Source organism: Hyperoodon ampullatus (genome assembly GCF_949752795.1).
Source record: "Hyperoodon ampullatus genome assembly, chromosome: 19".
Lineage (NCBI taxonomy): Eukaryota > Metazoa > Chordata > Mammalia > Artiodactyla > Ziphiidae > Hyperoodon > Hyperoodon ampullatus.
Window position 1 is genome coordinate 51,460,919 of NC_136932.1, and position 14,824 is coordinate 51,475,742.

Consider the following 14,824-nt stretch of genomic DNA (forward strand, 5'->3'; position numbering starts at 1 on the left):
TTGGAGAATGATTAGAAGGAGAGGGGAGAGCAAAAGTGGATGCAAGGAGAATCATTAAGAGGCTGATGTAGTGAGAGCAGGCGAGATGTTGGCTTAACTTAGGGTGGTAGCAGGTGGGTGCAGAGATGGATGTTTTTGAGAACTTCTTAGGAAATAAAATGAAGAGAACTTGATGAAGGATTGGATGCTGAAAATAAAGGAGAAGGTGGTATCGCATTGATTCCCCGTTTTCTGCATGAGCCACTGACTAGTCATTTATTAATAGAAGAAACGCCAGAAGAGATTGTTTGCTGTAGCATAATTGTTGACTTTCAAGGACCCATGAAATATTCAAGTGGGGCTGTCCAGAGACAATTAATCAGTTGACCTGGCACTCAAGATTTTTCACTCTGAGTTGAAAATTATAGATTTGGGAATCATCCACACATAGAAGGTAATTGATGCCATAGGGGTGAACTAGAACATCCAAGAACCCTATAGATGGAGAAAATAGTCCAGGATAGAGCCTTCAGAATTTCAGTGTTTAAATCTAAGGGAGTGAGTTGCAAACAGAAGTGATTGAAGAGGAACAGCCACAGAAGGTGGTAGGGTTGGGGGGTTGGGGGATTAAAGAAAAAAAACATGGGTGTCAGACAGACCTAAGTTCAAAGCCCAGCTTTGCCACTTACCTGTAAAACGGGATTTAATAATAACTTGCCTGTACGGTTATGGAAAGAATTGAAAAAGGAATTATATAAAGCACTTGGAATTGTACCTGGCACACAGTGAGCAGGAAGTGGCAAGAAATTTTTATTTCTTATATTGTTAATATCAGGAATGATCTTTCCAGTGGCATGGCACTATTTCATTTTCTGTTTTTTTTTTTTTTTTTGCTGTACGCGGGCCTCTCACTGTTGTGGCCTCTCCCGTTGCGGAGCACAGGCTCCAGACGCGCAGGCTCAGTGGCCATGGGTCATGGGCCCAGCCGCTCTGCGGCATGTGGGATCTTGCCGGACCGGGGCACGAACCCGTGTCCCTTGCATCGGCAGGCGGATTCTCAACCTCTGCGCCACCAGGGACGCCCCCATGTTCTGTTTTTAATATTTGTCTGACTATGTTTCCGTGCTTTCATTGGCTCACAACCCCCATTTCTGTCTAAAACATTCTTTTTTGAATAATGGTAATAAACAGTAATGATAATGATGACCACCATTTGTTGTTTACCTGTGCTGTATTCATTGTGTGCATTATATCATTCAGTCCTCATAACAACTTTATAAGTAATATCTTTATTCCCATTTTATAGATAAGGAAACTGCAGTCAGAGAGCTTCAGTGCCCTGTTCAGTGTCATACAGCTTGTTTCAGAACAGAGACTGAAACCAAAGCTATCTTACATTTTGGAGCCTGAGTTCTTAATTACCGATGTTTCCCAGCCTTTAGCCATTTGAGTATCACCTTCATGATTTTTGCCATGCATTATTTAATTAATATTTTTAATTGGTTAAGTTTGCAGCAAATTCTTAACGGAATCTTTTCTTGTGAAGTAAATAGAAAACCTCATTTGTTATAAACCAGAAAATAAATATGATGAATCAAAGCAATATTACCAAATTCTAGCTAGGTACTGTTACTTATTGGAGTTTATAAACCTCATGTTTACTTGTTCTTTGTTTAAGAAAAAAAAAGTAAATTATGTCTACAGTTTACCCACAAATGGTTCAGCAAAAGAAAAAAAGAGTGTATGTATGTGTAGAAACAGAGAGCAGGGACTTCCCTGGTGGTCCAGCGGATAAGACTCCATGCTCTCTATGCAGGGGGCCTGAGTTCAATCGCTGGTCGGGGAACTAGATCCCACATCCCGCAACTGAAGATCCTGCCGTGCTGCAACTAAAACCTGACGCAGCCAAATAAATAAATATTAAAACAAACAAATATTAAAAAAAAAACCAGAACAAATAGAGCAAAATGTTAATATTATACTGTTCTTCGAGGGATTCCCTGATGGTCCAGTGGTTAAGAGTCCGTGTTTTCACTGCCGAGGGTGCGGGTTCAATCCCTGGTCAGGGAACTAAGATCCTGCAAGCCCCTAGGCACGGCCAAAAAATTTAAAAATAAAACAAAAAAAGAACAAAAAATTTGTTCTTCCAAATTTTCTGTAAATTTTATATTTAAAAAAAGAGAATTTAGGTAAAAATTAGTAACACTTAAAACGAGACATAAATGGGAATCTGAATGAGAGTTGCAGGGGAACTAAAGAGAATTTTCCTGCTAGCATGCTGAGCTTGTGTCCCTGCTTAACTTGTGTCCCTGCGTAACTGGTCGTGATCATAGATAGTGTAAATTAAAGCAAATAAGGTTGTTTTGTTTTGCTTTTGTTTTGGTTTTAGAATTGGTGAGTGAAATTGATAGTATCATGATTTAATTAATAAGTACAGCCTAAGGAATGGGCTTTATCCACATTGGTAAATTATCTTCTTCAGCCATGATACCCATTTAAGCCAAGTAAACTGAATCCAGGAGTCAGATCTTTGGCTGAATCTAAAGTGTTATATTATTGGAAAAAAAAGAAAGAAAGAAAAAGAAAAAAATCATTCACAAATAAACCAGAACAAAAGGATTTTGTACTATTTATATTTTAAATGCCATATATTTCATTTTTACCTAATTATTTAAAATTTTCTATTCCTGCATGTTTTATGTATATATTAGTATAATAGCACATATATATAACTTATAAATAATGGGAGTTAGCAATCAGAATTTAAGTGTAAACCATTGTCACGTCAAAGTCATTTAAGCAAATAAAGCTTCTATGTTGTATGTAAAGATTTAGGAAAACTTCCAAATCATTCTTTATTCACCTCCAGTAAGAAGAAAATAGGAATAAATTGAGCTTTTGTAGGTTTTAAGTCCAAGTTACTCAGCTTTCACTAGGTTATGCTACAGAAACAAAAATCCCCAAGTCTCAGTGACTTACAGAAACAGATTTATTTCTCATTTATGATACCTGTCCTTTATGAGTTAGCTGATTCAGCTCCATGTTCTCTTTATTGTGAGACCCTTACCAAGGACATCCCAGAGATGGCCAAACCCTGTGATGTCTTTTAAAGCTTTCTCTCAAAGGCAGGATTTATCAGTCACTTCTCACAAAGTAGTATGACTCAGAAACATCATTAGGAGAGTGTACCAGGAGGAATGCACACCACGTAGGGATGTGTCATCTTATAGTAAGGGCAGCAAGTAATTGGAAACAGTCTACCAAAGAACACCATATGTTTCTAATTAAGATTTAGTAAACTTACCACTGAATCTTAACAAATGATACAATTTTTTTTTTTGGTCACTCCAGGGTTGGGGGGTGGGGGGTGCTTGTGGGATCTTAGTTCCCTGACCAGAGATTGAGCCCGTGCCCTCAGCAATGAAAGCTTAGAGTCCTAACCACTGGACCGCCAGGGAATGCCCACAATTTTAAAATCATTAATTTTCACATTAAACATTGTTTTATAACTTGCATAATTATCTAAAAAAAATTTTTTAAGAGTTTGAAACAACCAAAAACAATAAGGATCTCTAACACACAGAAAAACAATAAGAAAGTGAACTACCAGATTTGATGTCACCCAGATAATTTCCCTGAGTATCAGGAGTTTAGGATTAATGGTTCTAAAGTAAAGAAGCCAAAATCTTTTTCTTTAACCTTTATTCTTGCTGACAGGCATTATACTGCTTGGAAGCTGCTCACTGTTCTTCAAGGAGAAACTCATTCAGATCTTATTTTTCTCCCTCAAACTTAATAACCGTAACCAACCACAGACATGTATGAGGAACACCCATTATTCTTTAGTCAGCCCTTAAATGTTTGAAGGGTGCACTTTCAGATAAAAGTCAAAGGTGAAAATTAGTCTTGGTTCCACATAGCCCTCCACTCACCAAAACTCAGAACACACTTCACGAGATTTAGAATAAATTTTCAAGTTATTATTCAAAATATTTCAAGTATATAGGGAAGAATAGACTATATGATGAACATGTGTGAGCCAATTGCACAGCTTTATCAAAACATTTTTCGTTGAACTTTTAATTTTGAGGTAAATGTCTGTACACATGTACATAAGAAATAATACAAAGAGATCCTTTCCCTGTTTCCCCCAGTGGTAACAAGTTGCAGAACTACAGTATAATATCACAGCCGGGATGTTGGCATTGATACAGTCAAGATACAGAACATTCCCATCACCCCAGGGATCTCCTCATGTTGACATTTTACAGCAAAATTCATCTCCCTCCCACTTCATACCCTCCCCACAACCCTTGTCCATCACTAACATGTTTCCCATTTCTATAATTATGTGATTTCAACAATGTTACCTAAATGGAATCACTAGCCTTTTGAGATTGGCTTTTTTTTTGCTCTGCATAATTCCCTTGAAATTCATCCAAGTTGTTGCATGTACTTCATTTTTATTGCTGAGTAATATTCCATTATTGTGTATACTACTGTCTGTTGAACCATTTACCCATTGAAGGGCGTCTGGGCTGTTTTTTACTTTTTAGCTATGACAAATAGAGGTTTTTGTGTGAACATAAGGCTTCATTTCTCTGGGATTAACGACCAGGAGTGCAGGGTGGCATGGTATTTGGATGTTTAGTTTTTACAGAAACTGTTTTCTAGAGTGGTTGTACCCTTTTACATTCTCACCAGCAATATATGAGTGATCCAGCTTCTCTGCATCCTTGCTAGCATTTGGTGTTGTTATTTTTTATTTTAGCCATTCTGATAGGTGTGTTGTGATATTTCATGATTTTAATTTGCATTTCCCCAATGACTAATGTCAAAAGAAAATTCAAGGAGCTTTACTTGATATGGGTATTTTATTGAGCGAGAAACAAAGTATTCCCCAACAGGGAGACCTCAAACCGCAAGTGCTTTCAGCAGTTACAGTTCCTTAGAAACATGAAGGAGTACATTGTGTTCTACTGTGATTATTTTCTAGAAACTTACTTTCCTTTTCATTGCTAAGCTTACTTGTTTGTAGCTGATTAGCTAGGAAACTGTAAGGTCACATTGACATGAAGAAAGCTTAGGTTTTGTTTAAAGTCAGAGTCAGCATTTCGGGGAACTCAGGACAGTGTTACATTTTGGTTACTGTGAGCCTTTGGTCTGGGGTATATTCAAAGTGCAGCCTCCATGTTGGTTTCTCTTTAACACCAATGATGCTGGACATCTTTTCATGTGCTTATTTGCCATGGTTACATTCTCTTCAGCGAAATGTCCCTTCCTGTCTTCTGTCCATTTTCTTGTTGGATTGTTTTGTTATTTTACTGTTGAGTTGTACATATTTTCTCCCGGTCTGTAGCTTGTTGTCTTAGTCTGTTCAGGCTGCTAAAACAAAATACCAGAGATTGAGTAGCTTATAAACAACATAAGTTTATTTTTCACAGTTCTAGAGGCTGGAAGTCCAAGATCAGAATGCCAGCATAGTCGGGTGAGGACCCTCTTCCAGGTCACAGACTTTTAGTTGTATCCTCCCAGGGGGGAAGGGACTAGGGAGCTCTGTGGGATCTGTTTTTAAGAGCACTAATCCCATTCATGAGGCTTTGTCTCTCACGACCTAATCACTTCCCAAAGGCCCTACCTACTAATATCATCACCTTTGGGGGTTAGAGTTTCAGCATATGAGTTAGGGGGAGACACAAACATTCAGACCATAGCACTTGTCTTTTCATCCTCTTAACAAGGTCCTTCTCAGAGAAAAAAATTTTAATTTTGATGAAATCCAATTTATCAGTTTTTCACTTTATAAAACATGCATTGCTATAAGTCTGAGAATTCTTAACCTTGCCCTAGATCCTGAAGATTTTTCTCATATTTTTTTATTTTTTCTAAAAGTTTTACATTTAAGTCCACGATCCATTCTGAGTTAGTTTTTGTACAAGGTATGAAACTTTGATTGGGGTTTATTTTTTTGCCAATGGATGTCCAATGGCTCCAGTACCATTTGTTGAAAAGGCTGTCCTTCCTCCATCAGAGTGCTTTTGTATTTTTGTCGAAATCAGTTGGGCATGTTTATGTGAGTGTTTTTCTAGGTTCTCTGTTCTGTTCCATTGACTTATGTGTCTACTAGTCTTGATTACAGTAGCTATGTAAGATTGATTCCTCCCATGTTTTCTCCAACTTTATTGCAGTAAAATACACATAACATAAAGTTTACCTCCTTAACCATTTTTAAGTATACAGTTCAGTGGTATTAAATTCAGTCACATTGTTGTGCAGCCGTTACCACCATCCATCCTCATAACTCTTTTCATCTTGTAAATCTGAAACTCTGTACCTGTTGTACAGTAACTCCCCATTTTCCCCTCCTTTCAGCCCCATGCATCCACCATTATATACTTTAGGTCTTTATGTTTTTTGGGTTTTGGGGGGGGCTTTTTGGCCGCACTGCACAGCATGTGGGATCCTAGTTCCCTGACCAGGGATCAAACCTGCACCCCCTGCACTGGAAGCGCTTTGTCTTAACCACTGAACTGCCAGGGAAGTCCCTAGGTCTTTAGAATTTTGATTACTCTAAGTACGTCATGTAAGTAAGAATCATACAGTATTTGTCTTTTTGTGACTGGTTTATTTTCACTTAGCATAATGTGCTCAGGGTTTATCCATGTTGTAGCATATTGCAGAATTTCCTTCCTTTTTAAGACTAACATTCCATTGTATGTATATATGACACTTTGCTTATCCATTCATTGGTCTTTGGACACTTGGGTTGAGTCCATGTTTTAGCTATTGTGAGTAATACTGCTATGAACACAGGTGTACAAATATCTCTTTTAGACCCTGCTCTCAATTCTTTTGGGTATATACTCAGAAATGGAATTGCTGGGTCATATGGTAATTCTATTTTAATTTTTTGAGGAACCTCCATACTGTTTTCCACAGCAACTGTACCATTTTATTGCCACTAACAATTTTAAAGAGTTCCAATTTTTCCACATCCTCGCCAACACTTATTTTCTGTTTCTTGATAGGAGCCATCCTAATGGTTGTGAGGTGGTATCTCATTATAGTTTTGATTTGCATTTCCCTAATGATTAATGATGTTGAGTATCTTTTCATGTGCTTATTGGCCATTTGTATATCTTTGGAGAAATGTCTGTTCAGTTCCTTTGTCCTTTTTTTTTTTTTTTTTTTTTTTTTTTTTTTTTTTTTTTTTTTTTTTTTGTGGTACGCGGGCCTCTCACTGTTGTGGCCTCTCCCGTTGCGGAGCACAGGCTCCGGATGCGCAGGCTCAGCAGCCATGGCTCACGGGCCCAGCCGCTCCGCGGCATATGGGATCCTCCCAGACCGGGGCACGAACCCGTATCCCCTGCATCGGCAGGCGGACTCTCAACCACTGCGCCACCAGGGAGGCCCCCTTTGTCCTTTTTTTAAATTTATTTTATTTATTTATTTTTGGCTGTGTTGGGTCTTCATTGCTGCACACGAGCTTTCTCTAGTTGTGGCGCGTGGGGGCTACTCTTCGTTGAGGTGCACAGGCTTCTCATCATGGCGGCTTCTCTTGTGGAGCACAGGCTCTAGGTGCGTGAGCTTCAGTAGTTGTGGCTCGCGGGCTCTAGGGTGCAGGCTCAGTAGTTGTAGCACATGGGCTCAGTAGTTGTGGCTCACGGGCTCTAGAGTGCAGGCTTAGTAGTTGTGGCACATGGGCTTAGTTGCTCTGCGGCATGTGGGATCTTCCTGGATTAGGGCTCGAAACCGTGTCCCTGCATTGGCAGGTGGATTCTTAACCACTGCACCACCAGGGAAGCCCCTTTGCCCATTTTTTTTTTTTTTTTTGTGGTACACGGGCCTCTCACTGTTGTGGCCTCTCCCGTTGCGGAGCACAGGCTCCGGACGCGCAGGCTCAGCGGCCATGGCTCACGGACCCAGCCACTCCGCGGCATGTGGGATCTTCCCAGACGGGGGCACGAACCTGTGTCCCCTGCATCGGCAGGCGGACTCTCAACCACTGCGCCACCAGGGAAGCCCCTTTGCCCATTTTTGAACTGAGTTTTTTGTTGTTGAGTTTTAGGATTTTCCTATATATTTTGGATATTAATCCCTTATCATATATGTAATGTGTAAATATTATCTCCCATTCTGTTGGCTGCCTTTTTACTCTGTGGATTGTGCCTATTAATATACAGATTTTTAAAGTTTTCATGAAGTCCAACTTGTCTATTTTTTCTATTGTTGCCTGTGCCTTTGGTGTCATGTTCAAGAAAGCATTGCCAAATCCAGTATTATGAAGTTTCTGTTCTATGTTTTCTACTGAGAGTTTTATTGTTTTAGGTTTTACATTTAGGTTCTTGATCCATTTGGAGTTAATTTTTGTATATGGTGTTGGGTAAGGGTCCAATTTTGTTGAAGACCTCCATTTGTTGAAAAGACTGTCGTTTACTCATAGAATGGTCTTGGTACCTTTGTCAGAAATCATTTTGACCCATATATGCAAGGGTTTATTTCAGGGCTTTCTATTCTTTTCCATTGGTCTATATGCCTTTATGCAACTACCATTACTGTTTTCAGCTTTTTTTTTTTTTTTGCATTACGTGGGCTTCTCACTGCTGTGGCCTCTCCCATTGCGGAGCACAGGCTGTGGACGCGCAGGCCCAGCAGCCATGGCTCACGGGCCTAGCCGCTCTGCGGCATGTGGGATCTTCCCAGACCGGGGCACGAACCTGTGTCCCCTGCATCGGCAGGCAGACTCTCAACCACTGCGCCACCAGGGAAGCCCCCATTACTGTTTTGATTACTGTAGTTTTGTAGCAGGAAATCAGGAAGCCTGAGTCCTCCAGTTTTCTTCTTTTTCAAGATTGTTTTGGCTATTCAGGGTCCCTTGAGTATGAATTTTATTTTATTTTGGGTCTTCATTGGGTCTTCATTGCTGCACGTGGGCTTTCTCTAGTTGCGGAGAGCAGGGGCTACTCTTTGTTGTGGTACACGGGCTTTTTATTGCGGTAGCTTCTCTTGTTGTGGAGCATGGGCTCTAGGCACACGGGCTCAGTAGTTGTGGCGCGCAGGCTCAGTAGTGGTGGTGCATGGGCTTTGTTGCTCCGCGGCATGTTGTGGGATCTTCCCGAACCAGGGCTTGAACCCATGTCCCCTCCATTGGCAGGTGGATTCTTAACCACTGCGCCACCTGGGAAGTCCCATTGAGTATGGATTTTAGGATGGGTTTTTCTATTTCTGCAAAAATGTCACCAGTATTTTTATAGGGATTGCTTTTGTAGTTTGCTTTGGGTAATATTGACATTTTAACAATATTAAGTCTTCCAATCCATGAAGCATGCGTTGTGTTTCTATTTATTTAAGACTTCTTTCATTTCTTTCAACAGTTTTTGGTAGTTTTCATTTCATTTCATTTCATTTCATTGGATAAATCTTTCACCTCCTTGGTTAAGTTAGTTCCTAAGTGGTTTTTTTTTTTTTTTTGATGCTATTGTAAATGGAATTGTTTTTGTAATTTCCTTTTTGGATGTTCATTTTTTGTGTATAGAAATGTACATGATTTAAAAACATTATTTTAATGTCAAGTTTTTTCTAGTGGTACATACCTCACTTTCTTAGTGCTTAGGGAGAAGTACAATCTGAAAGCTTTATTTTGTTTCCATTTAATATTTGAACAATATATTTCTCTAAGTTCTAGAACAGTCCATTTTTCATTTAATTTTGAGCGTTTTATGCCTTTTTTTTTTTTTTTTGGTGGGAAGAGTAATTGTTTCTGCTGACATTCCTTCACCTCTTTTGGCTCCCACACCCCTATAGTGAGGTTGGCTCATGATTTTTGTGTGTTGACTTTGTATCCTGCCCCTTGCTGAATTACTTTATTCTAACAGCTTTTTTGTGGAGTCTTTATGATTTTCTACAAATAAGATCATATCATCTGCAAACAGAGATCATTTTACTTCTTCCTTTATAACTTGGATGCCTTTTATTCCTTTTTTTCCCTAATTGCTCTGGTTAGAACTTCCACTACTATTTTGAGTAGAAGTGGTAAAAGTGGGCATCCCTGCCCTATTTCGTTTTTTTCTTTTTGGCCACGCCGCGCAGCATGCGGGATCTTAGTTCCCAAGTAGTGATTGAACCCGTACCCCCTGCAGTGGAAGCATGTAGTCTTAACCACTGGACCGCCAGGGAAGTACCCCCTGCCCTATTTCTGATCTTAGAGAAAAAGCTTTCTGTCTTTCACCTTTGAGTATGATGTTCACAGTGGGTTTTTCATATATAACCTGTATTGTGTTGAGGTAATTTTTTTCTGTTCCTAGTTTGTGGAGTGTTTTTTGTCATGAAATGCGGTTGTATTTTGTCAAATGCTTTTTCTGCATCCATTGAAATGAATATATGATATTTACATGGATCATTTTTCATATATTGAACCAGCCTTGCACTACAGGAATAAATCCCAATTGGTCATGGTTTATAGTCCTTTTACTATGCTGCTGAATTCTGATTGCTGGTGTTTTGTTGAGGATTTTTGCATTAGTGTTCATAAGGGATATTGATCTGTAGTTTCTTTTCTTGTAGTGTCTTTGTCTGGCTTTGGTACCAGGGTTATGCTGGCCTTAGCATAACCTCTCTCCTCTTCAATGTTTTGGAAAAGTTTGAGAAGAATTGCTATTATTTCTTCTTTAAATGTTTGGTATAATTCACCAGCAAAACCATCAGGGCAGGGCTTTTCTTTGTTGGGAGCTTTTCATTACTGGTTCAATCTCATTAGCTATAGAAGCCTGATTCCTCTCACGTTGTTATTATTTTCAAAATTGTTTTACCTATTCTAAGTTCCTTTGCCTTTCCATAAAATTTTAGAGTAATGTTGTCTAGATCTACAAAAGCTCTTGCTGGAGTTTTGGTAGGAATTATATTAAACCTTTATATCAACTTAGGGGAAATTGACATCTTTAATATGAAGATTCTTTCAATATATGAACATGATATGTCTCTCCATTTTTTTAGGTCTTTGGTTTCTTCATCAGCATTGTATAGTTTTCAGCATACAAGTCTTGTGAATGTTTTGTTAGATTTACATCTAAGTATTTCATTCTTTTGAGTAATTGTAAATGGCATTATATTGTTAATTTCTGTGTTAATGTGTTCATTGCTAGTATATAGAAATACAAATTGGTTTCTGTATATTTGTCTTGTAACCTGAAACCTTGCTGAACTCACTTATTAGTTCTAGGAATTTTTGTGTAGATTCCTTTCGATTTTCTACTTAAACAGTCATGTCATCCTTTTATCAAGTTTTAACCTGCCATATTTGCTTCACAGTTTTTAAAAGACTTTAACAGTATAGGTATAATTTTCTTCCTCTACTTCCCCAGAGATAGTTATCACTATCATGAATTCACTTTTTATTGTTTCCATATGTATTTTGCACTTTTTAAAATATATGTTTGTATATTCATGAATGTTATATAATATTTTCTAGGTTTTAAAATTTTACGTAAGTGTGTTTCCTTTTGCATTTGATTCTTTCATTTAACATTGTTTTTCTCCAAGATTTATCCCAGTTGGGGAATGATGCCAAGTTTGTTCATATAGCTGCTAGTAGTATTCCATTGCATGAATATATATTCTTCTATTGATGGACATTTAAGTTGCTTCCAATTTTTTGCTCTTTGTTTTGGTTTTATTGATTTCTAAGTGTTCATTATATATTCTGGATTCTAACCTTCGTGGTTATTTGTGCTGTCAATATCTCCTTCTAGACTTTGGCTTGCCTTTTAATTTTGTTTATGGTGTCATGTTTTGTAGAAGTTAAGTCAGATGGATAAATCATTTCTTTTATGGTTTGAGCTTTTCGTGTCTCATCTAAGACATAATCCTACCCTGAGGTAATAATGATATTCTCCTGTATTTTCTTATTAAAAAATTTAAAGTTTCTTTTTATATATAGGTCCTTAACCTACCTGGAATTGTTCTTTGGTATCAGTGTGAGGCTGAAGGGTCTAATTTTATTATTTTCCATTTGAGTACGCAGTTGTCCCCCAAACCATTTATCAATAGCCCATTCTTTTTTGTGCGGCATGTGGGATCTTAGTTCCCCGACAAGGGATCGAACCCATGCCCCCTGCAGTGGAAGCGTGGAGTCCTAACCACTGGACTGTGAGGGAATTCCTCTCAGCAGTCCATTCTTTTTTTTTTTTTTTTTTAATTTATTTATTCACTGTGGTGGCTTCTCTTGTGTGGAGCACAGGCTCTAGGCACGGGCTTCAGTAGTTGTGGCTTGCGGGCTCTAGGCACGGGCTTCAGTAGTTGTGGCTTGCGGGCTTTAGAGCACAGGCTCAGTAGTTGTGGCGCAGGGGCTTAGTTGCTCCGCGGCACGTGGGATCTTCCCGGACCAGGGCTCGAACCCGTGTTCCCTGCGTTGGCAGGCAGATTCTTAACCACTGCGCCACCAGGAAAGCCCAGCAGCCCATTCTTTACCTGTTGATTTCTAAGATTACTCCTGTAATATCAAATTTCTTTATATGCTTTGGATTAGTTTTTGAGCTCTTCTATTTGTCCCATTGCTGTACCTGTCTATCTCTACATCAGTAAACATCTTACTGTCTTAATTGTTCTAGCCCAAGATAAGCCTTGATATCTGGTAGTGTGGATCTTCCTTTTTCTTTTAAAGAGTTATAGCTATTCATGGTCACGTCCCCTTCAGTATAAATTTTGAGATAAGCTTGTCAAATTCCATATAAAACCTGTCATGATTTTGATTGAAATTGACATTTTGGGGACTTCCCTGGTGGCGCAATGGTTAAGAATCTGCCTGCCAGTGCAGGGGACACGGGTTCAAGCCCTGGTCCAGGAAGATCCCACATGTTGCGGAGCAACTAAGCCCGTGTGCCACAACTACTGAGCCTGCGCTCTAGAGCCCGCGAGCCACAACTACTGAGCCTGGGTGCCACAACTACTGAAGCCCACCCGCCTAGAGCCCGTGCTGTGCAACAAGAGAAGCCACCCAATGAGAAGCCCAGGAACCTCAACAAAGAGTAGCCCCCGCTCACCGCAACTAGAGAAAAGCCCACACGCAGCAACAAAGACCCAAGGCAGCCAAAAATAAAAAATAAAATAAATATTAAATAATTAAATATTAAATAAATAAATAAAAATTTTAAATATGTATTAAATAAGTAAATTTTAAAATATTAAATAAATAAAAATAAAAAAAAGAAATCGACATTTTTACTCTTTCAGCCTTACTGTCGTACCTCTCCACTTACTCACATCTTCAGTAGCCTTCAGTATCCTTCAACTTGGGGTGAACTTCTTTATCTTTTAGTCTTCTTAGTAGCTTATTGGATGTATCTGAGATTTCTGAGTTATTTCTTTTGTTGTGTTATTCACTCACTGTATAGCTAAGGATTAGTGTCTCTTAACCTTTTGGTTTATCTAGATTTCAAAACAATGTATAAAATTAGACTCTATGAAATGTATAAAGTTACTTTTCAGGAGAAGGAGAAACACAAAATGCCATTTAGCAAGTTTGAATCTTCTTGAAGAGCAGAATTGTGTAAATAGAAAGGTAATATGCATAGTAACACCTTCCTTCATTCTTTATTATTTTTGTGGAATGTCTCATTTTGTCTTTTAGCCTATATGATTTGGGTGGTTTCTTTTGTTTTGTGTGCCTTGAGTAAACTGAGTCAAAATTTAAAAAAGAAATTTTAATCCCTTACCACAAAAAAGAAATGGTAATTATGTGACATGGCAGAGGTGTTAGCTAATGCTATGGTGTTAATCATTTTGCAGTATACAAGTGTATCAAATCAACATGTTGCCCACCTTAAACTCATACAATAGTATATGTCAGTTACATCTCAATAAAACTGGAAAAAATAAGGAACTGATTAAATTATAGATTGGGGATAAAAAAGAAATGTAATACTAGGACTCTGGCACTAATTTTTAGCAGCAAGAGAACCACAGTGTGATTAAAAATAAGTATGCATAGCCATTACTACTCAAGATTTAGAATAGAGAGTGTTAGTAATTAAGCAATATTACTTGGAATTCCAGTTATAAAGTACTAGAAACCATTCATAAGCCTTCCAGGCTGCTAGTATTTATTGAGCAGGTATGTGTCTGAGCACATGAATAGAAACAGAAAAAATTTTTTTTTAAAATTTTAAGTTTGAATTTTATGGTGGTTGTTGGTAGCTGGAGAGGGAGCATAGCATAATGATGGAGAACATGGATTTGGGGACCAGAAGCTGCCTGGGTCTAATCCTGGCTCTGACACTTGCCAGTAATGAGTGAGATACTTAACTATTTTCTGCTTCAATTTCCTCATTTGTAAAATGAGAATAATAGTAGCACCTACTGCATAGATTTGTTGTAAGGATTAAATTAATTAGTACATGTAAAGCACTTAGAAAAGTCCCTGGAACATAGTACAGGCTTCATAAGTGTTATTACTAAGGTCTTCTTATTGATCATTATCAGAAATATCCCTAGTTCTGATGATCTTACACATATATTGAGAATACTGTATGTAAATGCCTAGTTCTATAGCTGACATATGGCAGGAACACAGTAAAATGATACCTATAACTATTGTGTTCTTTTTTTCTTATCTAGTTGCTTAATTCTGTATTTGCTTGAGGAATCTTATTTTGTTTCAGAAAAAAATTGAATCATTACTGTTTTTGAAAGTGTTCTATTCTGTCATTAGTATTGTTTCTAATGTATAAAGTATATTTCTAATGTATAAAGATAATTATTTCTGTCATAGCTGTTATTTACTTATATGTACTAGACAGTGTTCTAGGTGCTTTACACATATTATATTACTTCTAGACCTTAAAACAATCTT

General features: G+C 38.1%; 1 protein-coding gene across 15 annotated transcripts in view; it reads left to right on the forward strand.

Moving 5' to 3' along the window:
• SYNRG (synergin gamma) overlaps nt 1-14,824 on the forward strand; it is a gene marked incomplete at its 5' end in the record, with an annotated part of 86,932 nt that overhangs the window by 11,871 nt on the left and 60,237 nt on the right. The window lies entirely within an intron of this gene.